General features: G+C 41.6%; 2 pseudogenes; both read left to right on the plus strand.

Moving 5' to 3' along the window:
* The first annotated feature begins 2,729 nt into the window (after positions 1-2,729).
* Positions 2,730-3,412, plus strand: LOC123482204 (annotated as a pseudogene).
* A 7,789-nt stretch (positions 3,413-11,201) lies between these two features.
* On the plus strand, positions 11,202-12,898 carry LOC123482187 (annotated as a pseudogene).
* Positions 12,899-17,386: the final 4,488 nt, after the last annotated feature.

A 17,386-nucleotide genomic window follows, 5' to 3' on the forward strand; every position in this document is an offset into this window, starting at 1 on the left:
ACTAACAACACTTCAAATTAACTTTTTCTTTGGTTTGCATAACCATTATTGCCTTGATTAACATTTTACTGGTAGATCTGCATTTGAAATATCTCCCCCTACCGATGTCATTTGTCTGTGAAGCTTCTCCATGCCAAAACCAGTTGAGAACTGCACACTTCGTGCACGAAAATGATAATGCGTTGAAACTAGGCTATGTGTGCAGCGCGCATGTGAATGTATTTCACGTGCGTGCTTTAAGGTATGTAGTCTACTTTGTGCATGATTTGGCATTTCCTGGCGTAAGTACATCATTGATACATCAATATACCTTCACTACACTGCTGATACATCAGTAGGGTTTTAAGTGTATAAGCAAAATGCCCACTGAAAAAAAAGAGAGGTATAGAGATAATAACTGCAATATACCCTTCACTACTACACTGGCCCTTTGTATTTTTACAAAAGTGCTCATGGGTGCGCACAGTATTAGGGTGCTGTCACTGGAATCTGAACCTGTCTACACCTTCAAGAAGACCTATAGGTTTGCCACTGCACAAACATGTCTATATCAGTGGAAGCTGCTGAGGAGGACGGTTCATAATAATTGCTGGAACATGAATGGAATGGCATCAAAAACATAGAAGCCATGTGTTTGATGCAGGCTCCACCCTCTACTCCAGCCATAGTGGTCCTCTGGCTCAGCTGGTAGAGGCACGGCGCTTGTAACACATGAGTAGTGGGTTCAATCCCCAGGACCACCCATACACAAAAATGTATGCACCATGACTATAAGTCGCTTTGGATAAGCGTCTGCTTAATGGCATGTGTGTGTGTGTGTGTGTGGTGGTATTACCTCAAACCGTCCTCCCCAATTAAGGTCCACCAACCTCCTGTGATGTCTACCTGTGATATAAAGACTGTTAAGATATTCAGGTTTTTCAGTAAGGAAGTGTATGTATTTGGCCTGGCAGAGAAGCGGTTTTATGCGCTGAATGAATGGGAAGCTGAGAAATTATGAGTTTTTTACTCGCTGGTCTCGGGAAAATTACGAGTCCTCACTGTCGAGACAAGTGAAGACTGAGTACAAATGTCGAACACGAGACAGGACCAAGACACTCTCAATATGTAGTCCCAGACTCGTTGTGACTACAACACAGCTGCAAGCTATAACCAATCAGGTCAATGCTCATGCAGTGGCCTGTGTATGAATTTGGTTTCATGGGTGCTGAGATTAGTCTGCTGGTGATCCAAACCTGAACTTTTGTGTGTCATACCTGCTGGTGTTATGGCAGAGAGGCTGCAGAGGCTGAGAGCAGATCGTCTGGACAGACTGCAACTCACTGTAGGGTAGAGCGAGGCTATAAACACACAGGATGGAAAGTGAAGCTACAGCTGACCACTGTTTTTTAGCAGAGATGCTGTAACCTTACAAATGCAGTGGGGATAGATGCACACCTACTGTTGATAGAGTGATAGGGTTACAGACAAACCGATGGAGGAGGACCTCCACTGTCAGATTACAGTTACAGTTCGGTTACTGTGGTGAGACCTGATATCAATTGTGATCATATTTAGCACATTAGCAATTGGCGTCTTAACACAATTTAGCTAACACTGTACCCCTTTGGTGCTCTTGTCAAGTTTCTGTTGCCCCTTTGACCCTGGCGGTGTCCTCCCGTTACATCATTGTGTTCCGAGCAGCGGAGATGTTTGGCCACCGGCAACCTCTAGTCACCTTGGTGATGACAGCTCCTACCATACGCGGCCATCATCCCGATAAAGTAGGGGAGGAGATGGAGGGGCGTTGGCAGTATAAACCCACCCATCATCGCTGATGACTAACATTAAACTGCTATGGCGAACTGCTTGTAAGAGAACAACCTCATCCCTTCAATACCATCCTGAAAGGAAAGGAGGTCAAAAGCGTGAGATAATGATGCTTTCAGCAGTGCCAAACAGACGAGAGTAGCTGACAGAAGAGAGAGGAGAGACTGCGTGAGAGAGAAGAGAGAGATGGAGCGTAGCCTGTAGGAAAACACACAGTGACACAACATCAGAAACAAGAGAAGAAAACAAGAAAGTGTGAGTTATTTCATGCATTGTTTATTTATTTTGTTTAGCCAAATGGTGAGGTTATGCACCTGTGTCAGGTTGATTAGACACAGAGGATTGTTCCAAAAGTAGGTATTGCACTTGTTTCATCATGTGAATGAAGAAAAATGTGTATTTAGTATATTTATTATCATTGTAATAATTGTGACCTGAGTAAATACTTAAACTAGCAGCCATGTCCTATTTGATGTGAAGAAGCAGAAATTATAATGTACTGATGTGTTATAGAGGAATCAGGGCTCATTTGTAGATATGATGTTTTATAAGATATTAAATGAAAATTACTAATCATCTCACGAACATCATTTCTCAATTTCTGCCTCGTCTCAGATTTTCATACAGCAGTATATTGTGTATAGAACTAATTTCTCCCTTGGGGAAAATGAAGTTTTCTCATGTATTTTATTAATAACATCGGGGTATTAAAAGTAATCATAAAGCATTTTAATTTTCTGTATGGTCAGTAGCACGTGGTAGTGGTCATTGCTCTGTGTGATGTGTAGTCATAATACTTTTCTGTATAGTTTTAGAGATGTATTATAGTTATCAATAATAGTCACTATATTATCTATGATGGCGTATTAATATTAATTTCTCTATGTTTTTACAGAATCCTGTTGTCATTTGCAGCAGTATCTGTGCTAGTCGTGTGCATTTTTGCTCCCACCCTCCCTCTACTCACTGCTGCCATGCTGTACCCAGCACTGCTCTGTGCTGCTCTGCTTCTGATAGCACCCCTGCTGGAGCACACAGAGGCACCTGCCTCACCTGATGCCATCCAGAGTACGGAGGCTGAAGGAGAGGAGTAGAGTAGAATGGGAAGAAGAGGATCTGGAGATGGAGAAGGAGAAGTGTGAAGTTATGGAGAGCTGGGGAGAGTGGGATGGGCGGAGGGTAGGGAAGAGTGGAATCAGAGGTATATTTGGATTGAGTGCAGAGATGGATCATCAATAACTTTTACAGGAGCTCTCATTGGATTCTGCGTAGTAATAATAACCGTATATTTGTTGTTCCTGCCTAGTTTGTTGAGCAGTTTCTGGAGCAGCTACAACGACCTGACCTGGATGACCTGGAGAACCTGGTGAGCAGCCAACCAGAGGAGCCCTCCTCGGCTTTCACTTCCGGGTTAAAGTCTCTGAGTACCCCCAAATGGGCTGACAGCACTGCACCAGCACAGAGGCGACAGCACTGGCTCCACCTCCTGAAGGGACCAAGCCAATGAAAAAAGAGCTGTGATGGACCGGTCGAGAGGGGTGGAACCGAGATGCTTGGACTCAAACTGGACAGGATCAGGTCAATGAGTGGACTGAGCTGCTAGTGGAGAGAGAGAGAAGAAGAGACTGGCGTCCCTCAGATATGAGGAAACACACACATAGTAGGCTGTAACACTTGGCACACAGTCATTTTTTAACATGTAGAAAACAAAGGATATTAATGTAAGTACAAATGATGTCTACATGTAGTGTTGTAATTTGCTTGTTGTATTGCTAATGTGGTTCCATCGACTTATTGAGAATTACTCTGTATGTCTCCTGGCTATTTGGAAGGATTAGCTGTACCTTGTGTACATGTATTCATTTGGATCTTGAAAGTATCCGAGTTATGTTTACATCAAGCTGTTATTCTATTTTAAGTCTTTGAGTGTTGTTTTGAAGCGGTAAACTATGCACTTTATTTAAAACTAAGTATTTAAAAGTTTTGTCTCTTTTCTAATATTGTTCATGTTAATCCTGCAGGAGTAGTTGTGTTATGGCATGTTTTAATGGAAATAAATATTTGAAAAAGATTATAATATAATATAATTCTAATAAAATGTTTCTTCTCTCTGCTATTGATTTTACATACATTTGTATGAATAAATGTACACTGAAACCATGTTGTACTGAGTGTTGTGTTCTATTTAAGTCCTGACATCTTCCAGTGTCAGATTCATCTTAAAATCACTCTATAATTCATTTTATTAATTTCACAGTAGCATTCGACATCTACATATTAATACATTTACATTCAATTTGAAGGTTCAATTTCTCACAGTAGATATTTATTCCTCTGTTTCCATGGTTGTTTTTATTAAATCTTTAACAGGCAGCTGAAGAGAGAGAGAAGGGACGTTTCTTCCCTCAGAGCTAAATGGAAATGCCTGCATTCATAGTGGGCTTGTGTGGGCAGACCAATTAGGGCTTGGATCTACTAAGCCACAACCACTGAAAGTGCTTCAAACTGATTTTACTATATAGTTAGTATCTCACTTATAGAAGGAGTGCTCTTGTATATATAACAAGTACTGCCAAAACCAGAACATAATCTTCTCTCTTGAAACCACAGTTCTCCTTTGTCAGCTGGGTTGGGGAAAGATGGCATTTCACCAGGGGTTGGGAATTAGATACTGAGAGTCAATGGGGTATTCATCACAGAAGGGTTAACTCAGTTAAAAGACTGAGATGCAGTCCCTAAAGTAAACCACAAAGAGTCAGTCTGAAATAGTCTATCCATGTTGCCAGGTCCCAGCCAGTACTGGACTCTGCTAATGGACATTATGAGACTGATGATAATTTAGCATAAAGATGGGAACAGTGTGAAAGCCTTTCTGATGCATGTTTTACCGAGGTGTTACCAGCTGTCAAATCTAAAGACATTTTCAGATACCTCAAGTTGGTGGAGCTGTCAAATCTAAGAACATTTCAGATACCTCAAATTGGTTGGAGCTATAGACAGTGCTGGCAACTCCAGGTTGTAGGATTGCTGTATTAAAGAATAGTAAAAAGTGAAGTATTTGGTCCCATATTTTTAGCATGTGTGAATTGCATCAAGCTTGTGAGTCTACACATTTGTTGGATGCATTTTGATGTTTGTTTTGGTTGTGTTTCCGATTATTTTGTGCCCAATGAAAAGTAATGATAAATAATGTATTGTGTCTTTATTGTAAATAAGAATATAATATGTTCCTAAACACTTCTATATGAATGTGGATGCTACCATGATTACACAGTAGTCCCTGAATGAATAGTGAATAATGATAAGTGAGAAAGTTACAGACACTGAGTATCTTGTTACTACTTTAATACACATATAAGTAGTTCTGTCCACATTACTTTGTCCCAACCAAATATAAATGCATGAACTGAACATAACTACCAACTCAACAGTGATTATCACACAAATGAATCCTTTTCTTACAGAAATATGTAGGCCTACATGAAAAACCTCAAAGGGAGGATTGGCCTTTATTAGCCTACCATGGACTATAGCCATGACCTGTTGACATGTGATCATGTGGTGTGATATGAGGTAAAGTCAAATGCAGTACACAGTATCACCAGTATATACCATCACCAAGAGTAGACCGTCTGCTTCTATTTATAGAACAACCTTTCTTCACCTCTCTGACCTTAAGCTGTGTGCGGGGTAAGAGCAGTGCATGTTCACATCCCGGGTCGTGGTAGTTCAACTATGCCCAGATCAGTGGCTGCGTCACCACCTAAATCACCCAAGACCTGTGACAAAGATATTAGAGCATGAGGTGGCATGACTGCCAATTGTGCTGTTGAACATAATAATAATAATATAATATGCCATTTAGCAGACCCTTTTATCCAAAGCGACTTACAATCATGCGTGCATACATTTTTTGTGTATGGGTGGTCCCGTTGATGTTTACTGTCGTAAGTAGCAATATCGTGCTATGTTAGAGAACATATTTCGCTAGTTCTGTGTTACTTCCTTCACTGTGATATTTAGGTACAGGTTGTTATTATTACTTTTGCTTATAGGAGCATATGGGCCCAAAAGCCTTCTAGGTTCAGACTCTACTAATTTAAATGATTTTATATTCTAATGACCTAATGGGTCATTTGAAAGCATAAGAAATTGACTAAACAGTTTTACATTTTTCAGTAATAATAATTACTTCACACATTACAGGTGTGTTTTATACACGTGTGAATTAGATAATCGTTGTTTTTTGGACAACCTCGGAAGTGAGTCACAGCCCGGATCAGCCATTATTGTTGGCCATGGAGCGAATTAGAGTTGAATGCCCTTACTCAAGGCCACCGCCATTGATTTTCACCTAGTGCATTTGAGATTCAAACCAGCCACCTTTCAGTTACTGGTTTTAACTGAGGTGCCACTGGTCTAAAGTAGCCTCATTGAAACTGGAGAGTCATCAGTGTGATGACAAATAACAGGATCAGTAGTAGAGGATCAAAAAGCATTCGTAAATGCTTAACTTCACCCAGAATTGTGGAGATAATGATGTGAAAACAAGTGTTTGCAAGTTGGGGGCAAACACATATTTTTGAGAGGAGGAGAAACATTTTTTAAAACAACACTGAGATGGTCAGAGACACAGACATCAATAGTTTCCAAGTGATCAATATTCAGACCATAGGACAGCACGAGATCAACAAAGTATGGCCCTTGGTTGTGTGTAAAGCCCTGTGGCATGTAGCACAAGTTAAAGGATTCTAATGGGTTAAAAAACTTCCTAGCTAGTGCATTATTTGGACATACACATAGTGTTTATATCCCAGAATAACCCTGACAAACCAAGACAACAGATGAAGATCATACAATGAACAAACTTTTAGGATTAGGCTTGGGAAGGGTGAGTAACTAGAATATACAGGTGGGCTGTTTCTTGTTAAAAACAGGTAAAGTTCTCAAATTAGGAACATTAGGTAAATGACACAGGATACACTTATATAATTGCTGGCAGCCCAACAGCCTGGTTTTCTGTACATAAGGGAGTAGTTTTCATTAGAAACTAAAATCCTTGGGTGTTCTTGTTCAGAATGTTCTTTGAGACACCAAATGAACAAAACCAGATACATGGACCCAGTCTTTTGTTAAAACCAGACACCGTTCGGTTACTCTGACATAGATAGAACTCAGCACCTTAGACACAGAAGTCACTTAAGAGTAGACAGACAAAAACACACCCACACAAGTTATTTCTGGGGCTGTCCAGGGCTAAGGCATGCCAGCGCGCCCACGTGATGTGTTCAGGCTCTGGCTGGCCAGGTCATGGCCGCCTGGGGTCCACGGCCTCCTCCCACCCCAGGCAAGGAGAGAGGAGTTGAAAGTGAAGGGGTCATGGTCTTTGGACTGTAAATGTCACACTGTGGAGAAGTGATTTGATCATGATTTGCTCTCTCTGTCTAGCTCTCTATCTAGTGAGAAGGTCACACGAGAACGGACCCTCTACTTTTTCATTTGCTTCATCTAAGGACTTATTATATCTGTATGATGTCTCTCTGTCTGTTCCTATGCTTCAGGCGTGAAGTTATGGGAAGGTTTTAAAGTTATTTTTAAAAAAACATTCAGTATTAATGAAATCTATAGTTTGAATGTGGGCCTTGAGTGGACCATATATTCAGACAGATACAGAAGTCTGATGAACTTCCTTGAGAACAAAATAAATCAAAGTGAAAGCATAAATCAATATTCAGGCCTACACCTTCAATATACTGAAATCAATGCTGCCCCAATTTATTTGGATTTGAAATGTCGGGCAGGGGGTGAACACAGCAAGACCCATTTGAATAATTAAGTATTTCAATTAATGTTTCATATTAGCCTGTAATGCCGATTCACTGTTAGGCTTATAAACGACATTTTCTAATACGCTGACTCGTCGCCACCCTGTTACATTCTGGGAAAGCAGAGGTTTAGAGCCGCCCAGCACACAAAGGGTGTCCATGCAAAATTGAAATTAATAGGAAAGCCCAAGCTCTGCCTGTCCCCACTCACACCCAAAGTCCTTAAAAGACAGGATTAAAACATCACAAGCAGTAGTATTCAGCACATAACAGCTGCGATGGGATATCTAACTAAGTTAATGGATGGGGATAATATGAGCCTAAATTCATAGAAGATTAGGGGAGATTGTCCGTTTTTGCAAACAAACGACCTTGCGATTGTTGAGTCTATTCTAAGACTTGTTGCATGTATGGCCATTTATTTCATTTCATAGGTGTTGAGATGCTGATTCGAATTACTTGATATCTATAGCTTTTCTCTTCCAGAAGGATATTCAACCTCTTGTTAAAGTGACTTCAATCTGCCACTGGTGAACTCTGAATCCTGACTCAAAGTTGAATTAGACTTTCAAAGTTCATAGCTTATTGCTTTTTATGTTTAAAAGTTGCATTTTGCTAAGACCATTTCATCTTGTTATCAGTTAAAACCATTTGCTGTTGTGCTTCCCAAAATGCATTCTCACTCTCTCTCGCTCTCTCTCTCTCTCTCTCCTTTTATGCTATATTTCTCTATACCTCTACTTATCTTAAAGCTATAACTCAATTTCTTTAAAAATTCTATGCCCATAAAATGTAAATCTCCAATCATAACAGATGGTCAATATTTGTTTAATAGCTAATGTCTCTCGTTCTCCCCTGCGAGACTAGACCAGCATCAGGCAAAATGGTAGAAAGTAGGTGTCAATGGGTAAGATACACATTTATATTGGCATAACTAACACCTTAAAACCACAATCTAACAATTTATCACCACCACACAGACAGTGTTAGAATCTCTACTCTACTTTTATTGGTGAAAACCCACAGCATTAAAACCAGACATCTGTTGAAATGGCAGTAAAGCTAATATGAAGTGTATATAACTAAAATGTAAGACAATACAATCAAGATTCAGTACATCATTCCTTACTAATGGATGTACCTGGTAACCTCACACAGGGTGTACTGGTCCCCCCTTTGAAAGGACCCGCCTCTGTTTGCAAGATACACAAGTTGCATGAGTCATCCCGGTGACATGTGAGTATTCAGGAGCCAAGGCCTAGGAGGAGCTTGGCTTTCCGCAGCCTCCTCTCCTTCCCTTCTCACCCAGCCAGTCTTTTTTTGTGGGCAACCTTTGGAGAGAAGGTCAGAGGCCACAGTACAGTGTCCTTTGTTGACATTTCTGAACCATCCAGAACAGCAGTAGCTCTCCCATTTATCAGCTGTCTGCTCTGAAATAGCTCAGCAACTGAAACATGAACTGTGTGTAAGGCCCATGTTTTGCAGAAAGCACACTCTGACTTGTAGAACACAGACACACACAAACCCATGAACAGTCACCCTGGTAGGTCTCTTGTTGTTCTCTGTGATATTTTGTGCTTTCACTTGTGACAGTGATCACTTTTAGTTAGATAGAACATTTTTGTATCATCAACAAACAGCAGATGAAAATGTGTCTTTAGCCCCACTCATCACATCTGCTGGGGGGATGCAAACCCACCTCTCCTATCCTCCTTTCTCCCCCCACCCTTCACATTCTCCTATCTCCTCTGCTCCACCTCCTCTCTCCCTCTCTCTCTCCCTCCACCTCTCACAGGGGACAGTGCTGTATCAGAGCCTGTCTGTCACCTTGGGAGCTGATTAGCTAATTTAAGAAATGGCTCTCTACTAATCCCGACAGGTGGAGGATTTTTTTATGAGGGTGAACAGTTTAGACTTTACACCCCAGAGAGCCACAGCCTCAAGTCCGGTTCCCTCTGCTGGCTACAGTACACACCTCCCTCTACCCACCCTCCCCTAAACCCTGTACTCTTTCTCTGGAAATACATTCTTTTGAGGGTCACCTAGGTAGCCACATGTTCCTTTGAGATTTGTTGAAAGCTCTTACATATCCGGTCTTAGTCTTTTCCTTCAGGTGCACCACAAATTAGATGTTTGTAGAACAGAAATGTGTCCAGTTCCAGTTGCTTATACATGACATTTTCTATCTGCAACACTTTGCAAACATGGCTCCTACTGAGCAAGGCTCTGTATTACATTAAAATACAGGTACACAGACAGGAAAAATATGAGGACTACTGCAACTAGTGGCTATTGACTTTGGAGTTAACATTGCATACAACAGTATTTCTTCATTTGTTTTTCAATAGTGACAGGTTTGTGAAATTTATGGTATTGATGAAGGGACTAGGGTGCTGACTTGTGACATCAAGGATTAATGGAATGAATCGTCTTGTACCCCAGATTCAGCCGTGGTGGCGTCTGGTGACCGTGCTTACATTCCACTTCCAGAAGGAGTTGAGATTGTAGCCGTTATGACCTTTAGCCGACCTGAGGTTTACATGGTGGGTAGCCTACATGCAATGGACCGGGGACTTCCTGGCCCAACCAAAACTCACTAATATTGTGTGATTCCTAACATATATAAAGAAGTGAGCTTAGATAGTGAAATATTTAGCTTATGTATATAAGTTATTCACCTAACTTATTAAGTTTCAAGTTAAGACCTTTAAAATGTTGCTGTCAATATAATAGCCCTCAATGAACAAACCAAGGCCTCTAACAAGACCTGCTCATAACAGGATCAGTTAACAGCCAAGTGATGACTCACCTCCCTTTCCTCTTCCGGGTCTACATGATGTTCAGTAGACTCTCCCTTACGGACGTTCCCGGTGAGGTCAAGGCTGAGATGGCAAGCTGGTCATTGATGGACACAAAATCACTGTGTTCCACAGTGGGTTCATTAATTGGGAAAAATAAAACAAATAATTCACATTATTTCCACATCTAAAGAAATTCATAAAATCAGGTCTAAGTATCAGTAGAATATACAGGAGATACCTAAATTCCCTAATGGCCTTATGGAATGGGCGCCCCCTTGTGGAATCTAAAACAGCATCAATGATAGTGTAAGTAATCTACTTGGTGCTCTGCTTCCACTTATGTTTAACTGAACCTCTTCTGTCTCTCTACTCCGTCTGTCTCTCTGTCATGGAAGGCCAGCTAACATCAAGTTGGGAGATGCTGGTGCCACCTCTATGTGGTTGAGTCAACAGGTGTTTTCCACCACCATTTGAAGGCCTCCGTAAGTATTCACATCAGTGGGCCATTGTCCAGGAACTGTATGATATAGGAATAGCATTAGAGCAGAAATAACTAGTTACTTTATAGCATTGCTTTAACCATCTGGCTTAACAACCTGGTGCATAATGTTGAATACATACAATGACTAAGGCCACAAGATATTTAAGCAGGCCACAAAAATGAAATAGGGACTCTAACATCTTTCCACATCACTCCTCCTGCAGACCCACATCTTAGGCGGTGCTAAGAGGGGTTGTCATCTCAAGCTCCCCGGCGCTGATGCCCATGTTGCGTCATAGTCAGCAAATCGAGAACTCCCTCAGGTTGTCCAGGTGAGACCCTCTTCCCTCCCGACCTTACCTCCCTCCACTTAACAGATACCTGCACATGCAGCACCTGGCTATTTGGCTGTGGATTCCAGACCTCAATTTAACACCTCTCACCTGTGTCTTCACTTTCAAAGCCAACTGCCTGGCTCCCTGGCCAAGGTCATCCACGACAGCCACCACATCATTGAGGTCTGATGGTACGGATTAAAACCACAACACCAGAGAACAATCACCTAGAGGCTTAACAGATTTCTACATGAACACTAACAGTACAGTACAGAATGGACTGGTTTTTAAGATCCACCAACCACCACCGTCTCTGTTTTTCTTATCCAGTCCTTCCCTACAACACACCACTTCTGTACCAGTATGGATCCCTCCTCCTCTCTCATCTCCCTTTCCCCTATTACCTCTCTCTCTCCCTCAGGCTTCCGTTCACGCCGTCACATACACAGAAAACCGTTGATGGTCCCTCTGGAACTGTGGAGGGATGGACGTGGGCGCCAGCCAGAACATTGTGCCTGCCTCAGAGCAGCCAGGAACTGTTGGCAAGGTCATCCCCGATCTGAGCGGGTCAGTACCACAACCTCTAAAATAGCTTCAATAACAACCAGTAAAACAATACACTCAATTATAATATCTTAAGTTCACAGCCTCCAGCTATGCCCATTAAAGCACTATTACAATACAGCTGTACATTCACTTGTAAAACAACCTCTATCTAGACACCAATGCAAACACTATTACAATACATTCACTTTATCTTACTAGTATCACAACTTCCTACTAACCACAATAATCCATTTATAACTTACTAGTAATAACCACTACTACTGGTTTACAAGTCAACAGTCAAATGTGGCCAAACACAGACATTTGTCTAGAATGTGATCATATTGTTGTCTGTAATATAGAGAGTAAGTTGAACTTTGACCTTACACTGCAGTCACCACTCTCTTCTTTCTCACAGCAAGATCACTGGCATGGCCTTCAGTGTCCCCACCCCCAACGTCTCAGTGGTTAGTGACTGACCGTCCGTCTGGAGAAGGCTGTGAGTAGCCCCACCGCCTTACCAATCTGCCAATACACCATGTCTTGGTATGCTCTGCAAAGTGTACCTTACCTGCTGATACAAGCAGAAAGATAACTTTGTACTAGGACCAGTTATTAGACACAAAGTGACCACCTAGTTAAATAAAGATAGCAGTAAAATACATTGTTTAAATAAGACCAATACATTCGATGATACATGATTAGTTGTAATGGAAATCTTAGCATTTCAATTTGACAGCCTCTTGTTTCCTTGAACCACAGGCAAGCTACGAAGACATCAGAGAAGGTTGTCCAAGGCTGCCGCCGATGGACCCATGAAGGAATTCTTGGATTACAGAGCACTGGTGTTGTCTTCAGACTTCAGCAGCGACACCCGCTCCTCCATCTTTGACTGATGCCGGCGCTGGCATTGCTCTGAATGACCACTTGACCAAGCGCTGGTTACATAGTGCGTGCCTCCTCCAAATATACACCACGGATACACAGCTGCACACACATATACACACACATTCTTGGTAGAGTGATGAAGAATCCTGACCGTGTCTCTCTTCTCTTCCCAGGTATGACAATGAGTTTGGCTTAGCAACACAGCGTCGTTGACCTGATGGCTCACTGGCCACCAGGGTAAAGCAACCAACCAGACGCTACCCCACCTATGTCATGTGACCCCATGTTCCCATTTGATTGGACTATCGCTCTTAACTTGCCTGAAAGTTACCGCATAAAAAAAAAAAAACAATCACAACTATATATTATATTTTTTTGTATTGTAAAGACCCTGTTTCTGGTCTTGTGAAAGGTGAGATGGAATTTGGGTGTGAAGAGATTTTTCTCTGTTTGTTGCACTAAGACATAAACTTTTCATTCAGAAGCGGAATAAAGTCCTCTGTTTGTGAGTAAATATGGCATCTTCTGTTGTTTCACTTGATGGGATACAAAATGATCATTATTTATTATTGACATGATGATAATTGGAAAGGACAGAGCGAAATAATTCTTCTGTTATTTTTTGTCAAGCTCAAAGAGAACCTGAAGTGATAGTTCACTCATACACAGTGAAAACACTGCCTTAAAATAGTAAGCCTTCATTTAATTATTCTGACCCTGGATACATAAGATGGATTTAGGTACAGTATCTATACAATGAGGTTGATCTGTAAGCTACAATATATCTTTATCTAAGATACTTGCTCTCTGGTGTACATATATCTGACCAGTTTATTCCTGTATGAATCCATGCATTTGACAGATCATAACTATGATTTCAAACACAACCCAGACACTTTCATTTCAATTATATGATCGCGTCACTTCCTCTGCCAGTTCTCACTTCTCAAATCAAAATAAAGTTTATTGGTCGCGTACACAAATTTGCAGATGTTATTGCAGGTGCAGCAAAATGCTTGTTTGTAGCTCCAACAGTGCAGTAATATCTAGCAATACAAAACAATACACACAGGATCCAAAAAGTACAAATAAATCAATTTATTTTGTCCCATCACTTTCTGCAGACTTTCCAAACCATCAGTCTTAAATTCTCTTATTTTTCTCTTTCTCCCCCCTTCCTGAGTTGAATCATTATTTCTCTCTATATTCCCCCCTTCCTCGGTTCAGTTCAATACCTGCTCCATTTGTTAAGCCAAGGCTGTTGTGGCATGACTAACTAGAGTTGACAGTGGCTGACCATTATGATTGCGCAATTGGCTTCATAAAATATTCCCTAATCAATGGTATTGACAAGGGAATGTAAAGAAGGTGTAGAGTGAAGAGAGGTAAGCCAACTCTACTGGGCTTTACAGTTTCTGGCTGCGCTCACAGACAAGCAGCCACACTAGGGTTTTACGCATAGTGGTCCTATGGTCGCTGCAGGAGGCTTAATTAACAAGCGTGATTGCAGAAAACTTGACAGTATGTGTGTTCGGTTTTTAAGTGGCGTGTGAGAAAGTGTAGGAGGTTCTCACACTTTCACTGGACTTACTATAGTTGACTTCTTAGTGCTTACAGTGGACAGAAGGGCTTAGAGAATACTGGGTTTCCATCATACTAATTGATAATCATAAGTCATAATTATATCATCAAACATTCAACCCACATGAGTTCTTCAGATTGAACCTTAATCAAGTACTGTATAAATAATTAATTTAGTGTCTATTAGCTGTAATGGTGAAAACACTCCACTTGTGATTGGTTGACATTTTTATATGCATTGAGGGTTTATATTTTAGTGACGGTAACACAGCAGGACTTCCTGGAACTAAGATGTGAGTCAACAGGAGAGAAGGGATAACAACATGTTGAAGGCTGAACACCTGCTACACTCCAAGGCATCCTCTGGTCGTAAAGCTGAGCCTCTAAAACAGACAGTTTAACATAACCTTTCAAGTTAGACGTGTGTGTGCGTTAGGTGAGTGTGTGCACGCACTCAGGGTCAGGTCAAGTCGGACTTGTGTGTGTGTGTAGGTTTAAGCCCCATAATAAGAGCAGGATTGAAGATCGGGTTAATGTAGTTGTTCAGTTTTCAGCCAGTAGGCTATGTATTTATTTCAATATCCCTGTGTCTAATATCTCTCACGTCATGCTCTGACATGGCAGTCAGTTAGAGAAGGCTTAATCTCCTGTAGTCAGATCATCATCCATCCATCATTTTACTGAACGACAAGACGTGTGTCTCCAGGGTGTTATTGCTCTCATTGTTAGACACACACACACACACACACACACACACACACACACACACACACACACACACACACACACACACACACACACACACACACACACACACACACACAAACACAAACACACACATACACACAAACAAATTAAGAGTCAGTTACACGTGTGCTCTTGTTACTATATCACAAGTGGTGATATTTCTTCTTCTACGGTATTCAATTTAAACAATGGATAGAGAGATAAAGAGTGATAGATGTACACAGAGAGAAAGAGGGACGAGAGCATGGAAAGAGAAAGACTGGTGACAATAAAGGGATGGGGGAGAGGGGGGGTGAAGAGAGAGGGAGAGAGAGAGAGGGGGGGTGAGAGAGGGAGGTCAAAAAGGCTAATGTCCTTCCATTTATTTTCCATCTCTGTGCCATTTCGGACCACGCACTGATCATTTCTCCGCCAGATTGTCGACAGCAAGTTGATTTACTCTTCTCAGAAATAGAGCACAAAAATTGACAGAGGCTTAAGATTTTTTTAAAGAGCTTAACTCACAACACAGACAGACTGAACAAAAGAGTGAGATCTGGAGTAAAAGAGAGGGAAGGTGAGTACGGATGCTCCTCTTGGTGTGTGTGTGTCACCTGTTTGATTTCTCATTAAATGTGTGTGTGTGTGTGATCTCATTTCAGCTTTGAACTGAATAGTGAGTTTGATTATGTGATAATAGTTTTTTGTGTTTCAATTGGCTGTCTTTCTTTTTCTCTTCCTGCATTTCCAATTTTCCACTTGTGCGCTTCTTACTTTCACACATTCCTTTCCTTTTAAATCCATGAAGGGAAGTCTCACTTTCCTCTCCGTCTCGTGCACCATTGGAAGTTTAATCTCACTGTCTCTGCTCTCTGTCATTTAGAGACACTGGCTGTAAGAGACTCACCTCCTCTCCCCTCTCCCTCTCCTCTCTCCTCTCCTCTCCTCTCCTCTCTCCTCTCCCCTCTCCTCTCCTCTCCTCTCCCTCTCCTCTCCTCTCCTCTCTCCCCTCCCTCTCCTCTCCTCTCCTCTCCTCCTCTCCTCTCCTCTCCTCTCTCCATCAATGTATATCTACCCCACCATTGCTGTCTCTTTTTTCTCTCTCTCTCTCTCTCTCCATATCCGCGTTAGTTAATACTAGAGGGAATTTAACATCTCACTCTCACTGTTTTTCTGTGCATGTGTAGGGGGTTAAAACCTCTTACCTTCCACTTTCTAGCATGTTCTCTCTCAGTACGTTACTCTACATCCTCTCTCTTTTTTACCTCTCGTGTCTACTGTGCTTTACAGTAACATCTCTCTCTCTCTCTCTCTCTCTCTCGCTCTCTCTCTCTCTCTCTCTCTCTCGCTCTCTCTCTCTTATTTTCTCCACCAGTTGATGTCTCTAGGAGTGAATGGCTCGTGGAGGGGCTCTGTCCCATCCTCCATCCCTCCTGCCTTTCTTTCTCACCTCTCCCCCAGCACTGACCTGGGAGTCACCATCTTCCTCATCCTCACAGGTGAGTCAAATCTACCTTCTGCCTATAACACATTCACCCCTAGCCACTATACCCCTATACCCTCTAACCTCTGATAGAGATTTGAAAGTATTGGATTTGACAGTATGTGTACTATAAGCAATATGGTGACAAATCCTCAAAGCTTAGAGGGCAAGTTTGAGATATTGCCATATTACATCAAATAATTTGTGTCTAGAGACTTGGGTGTAGAGGCTCAGGATTGTGGGTTGATTTGGAATTAGGCATCTCTCCTCATCACAGATGAGTGATTCAATGTTGGTGTCAGTTAGCATCAGAGTTTGGTTGGTATTCCTCCTGAGTAACTCACTGGTAAAATAATCAGAACATAATATGTACAGTGTAGAAGTATCAGGCTTGGCTTGAGGTATATCTATGGGGGTGAAATTCTGTTCAGATAAATCAAGACTTAAAAACAACATCAACAAAATCTAATTTGATCCCAGAGGACTGAAAGGTTTTCATATATATGCTGGACAACAGCTTTTACAGAGCCCACACAGATGGCTGAATGGGTTTACTTTGTTTCAACACAGGTCTGTCATCCATCAGGATCAACCTTTCTGATCAAGTCAGTCAGTGATCTAACTCCCTGTGACTGTTTCCATTATGGATCTGTGTAGGCAGACTGAATACAAAGTGTATTAGCATAGCAACCCCAGGGTCACACCAGAGAAGAGAGGATACACAGAGAGAAGAGAGGACAGAGGACAGAGGAGAGATGAAAGGATTGAGGATACATAGCGAGAGGACAGAGGAGAGATGAAAGGATTGAGGATACATAGAGAGAGGAGAGAGGAAAGGAGAGAGGAGAGGAGAGAGGAGAGAGGAGAGAGGAGAGGATACACATGAGGAATCACAGCATGGAACATTCCAT

Source organism: Coregonus clupeaformis, chromosome 29 (assembly GCF_020615455.1).
Source record: "Coregonus clupeaformis isolate EN_2021a chromosome 29, ASM2061545v1, whole genome shotgun sequence".
In the NCBI taxonomy this organism is placed as follows: domain Eukaryota; kingdom Metazoa; phylum Chordata; class Actinopteri; order Salmoniformes; family Salmonidae; genus Coregonus; species Coregonus clupeaformis.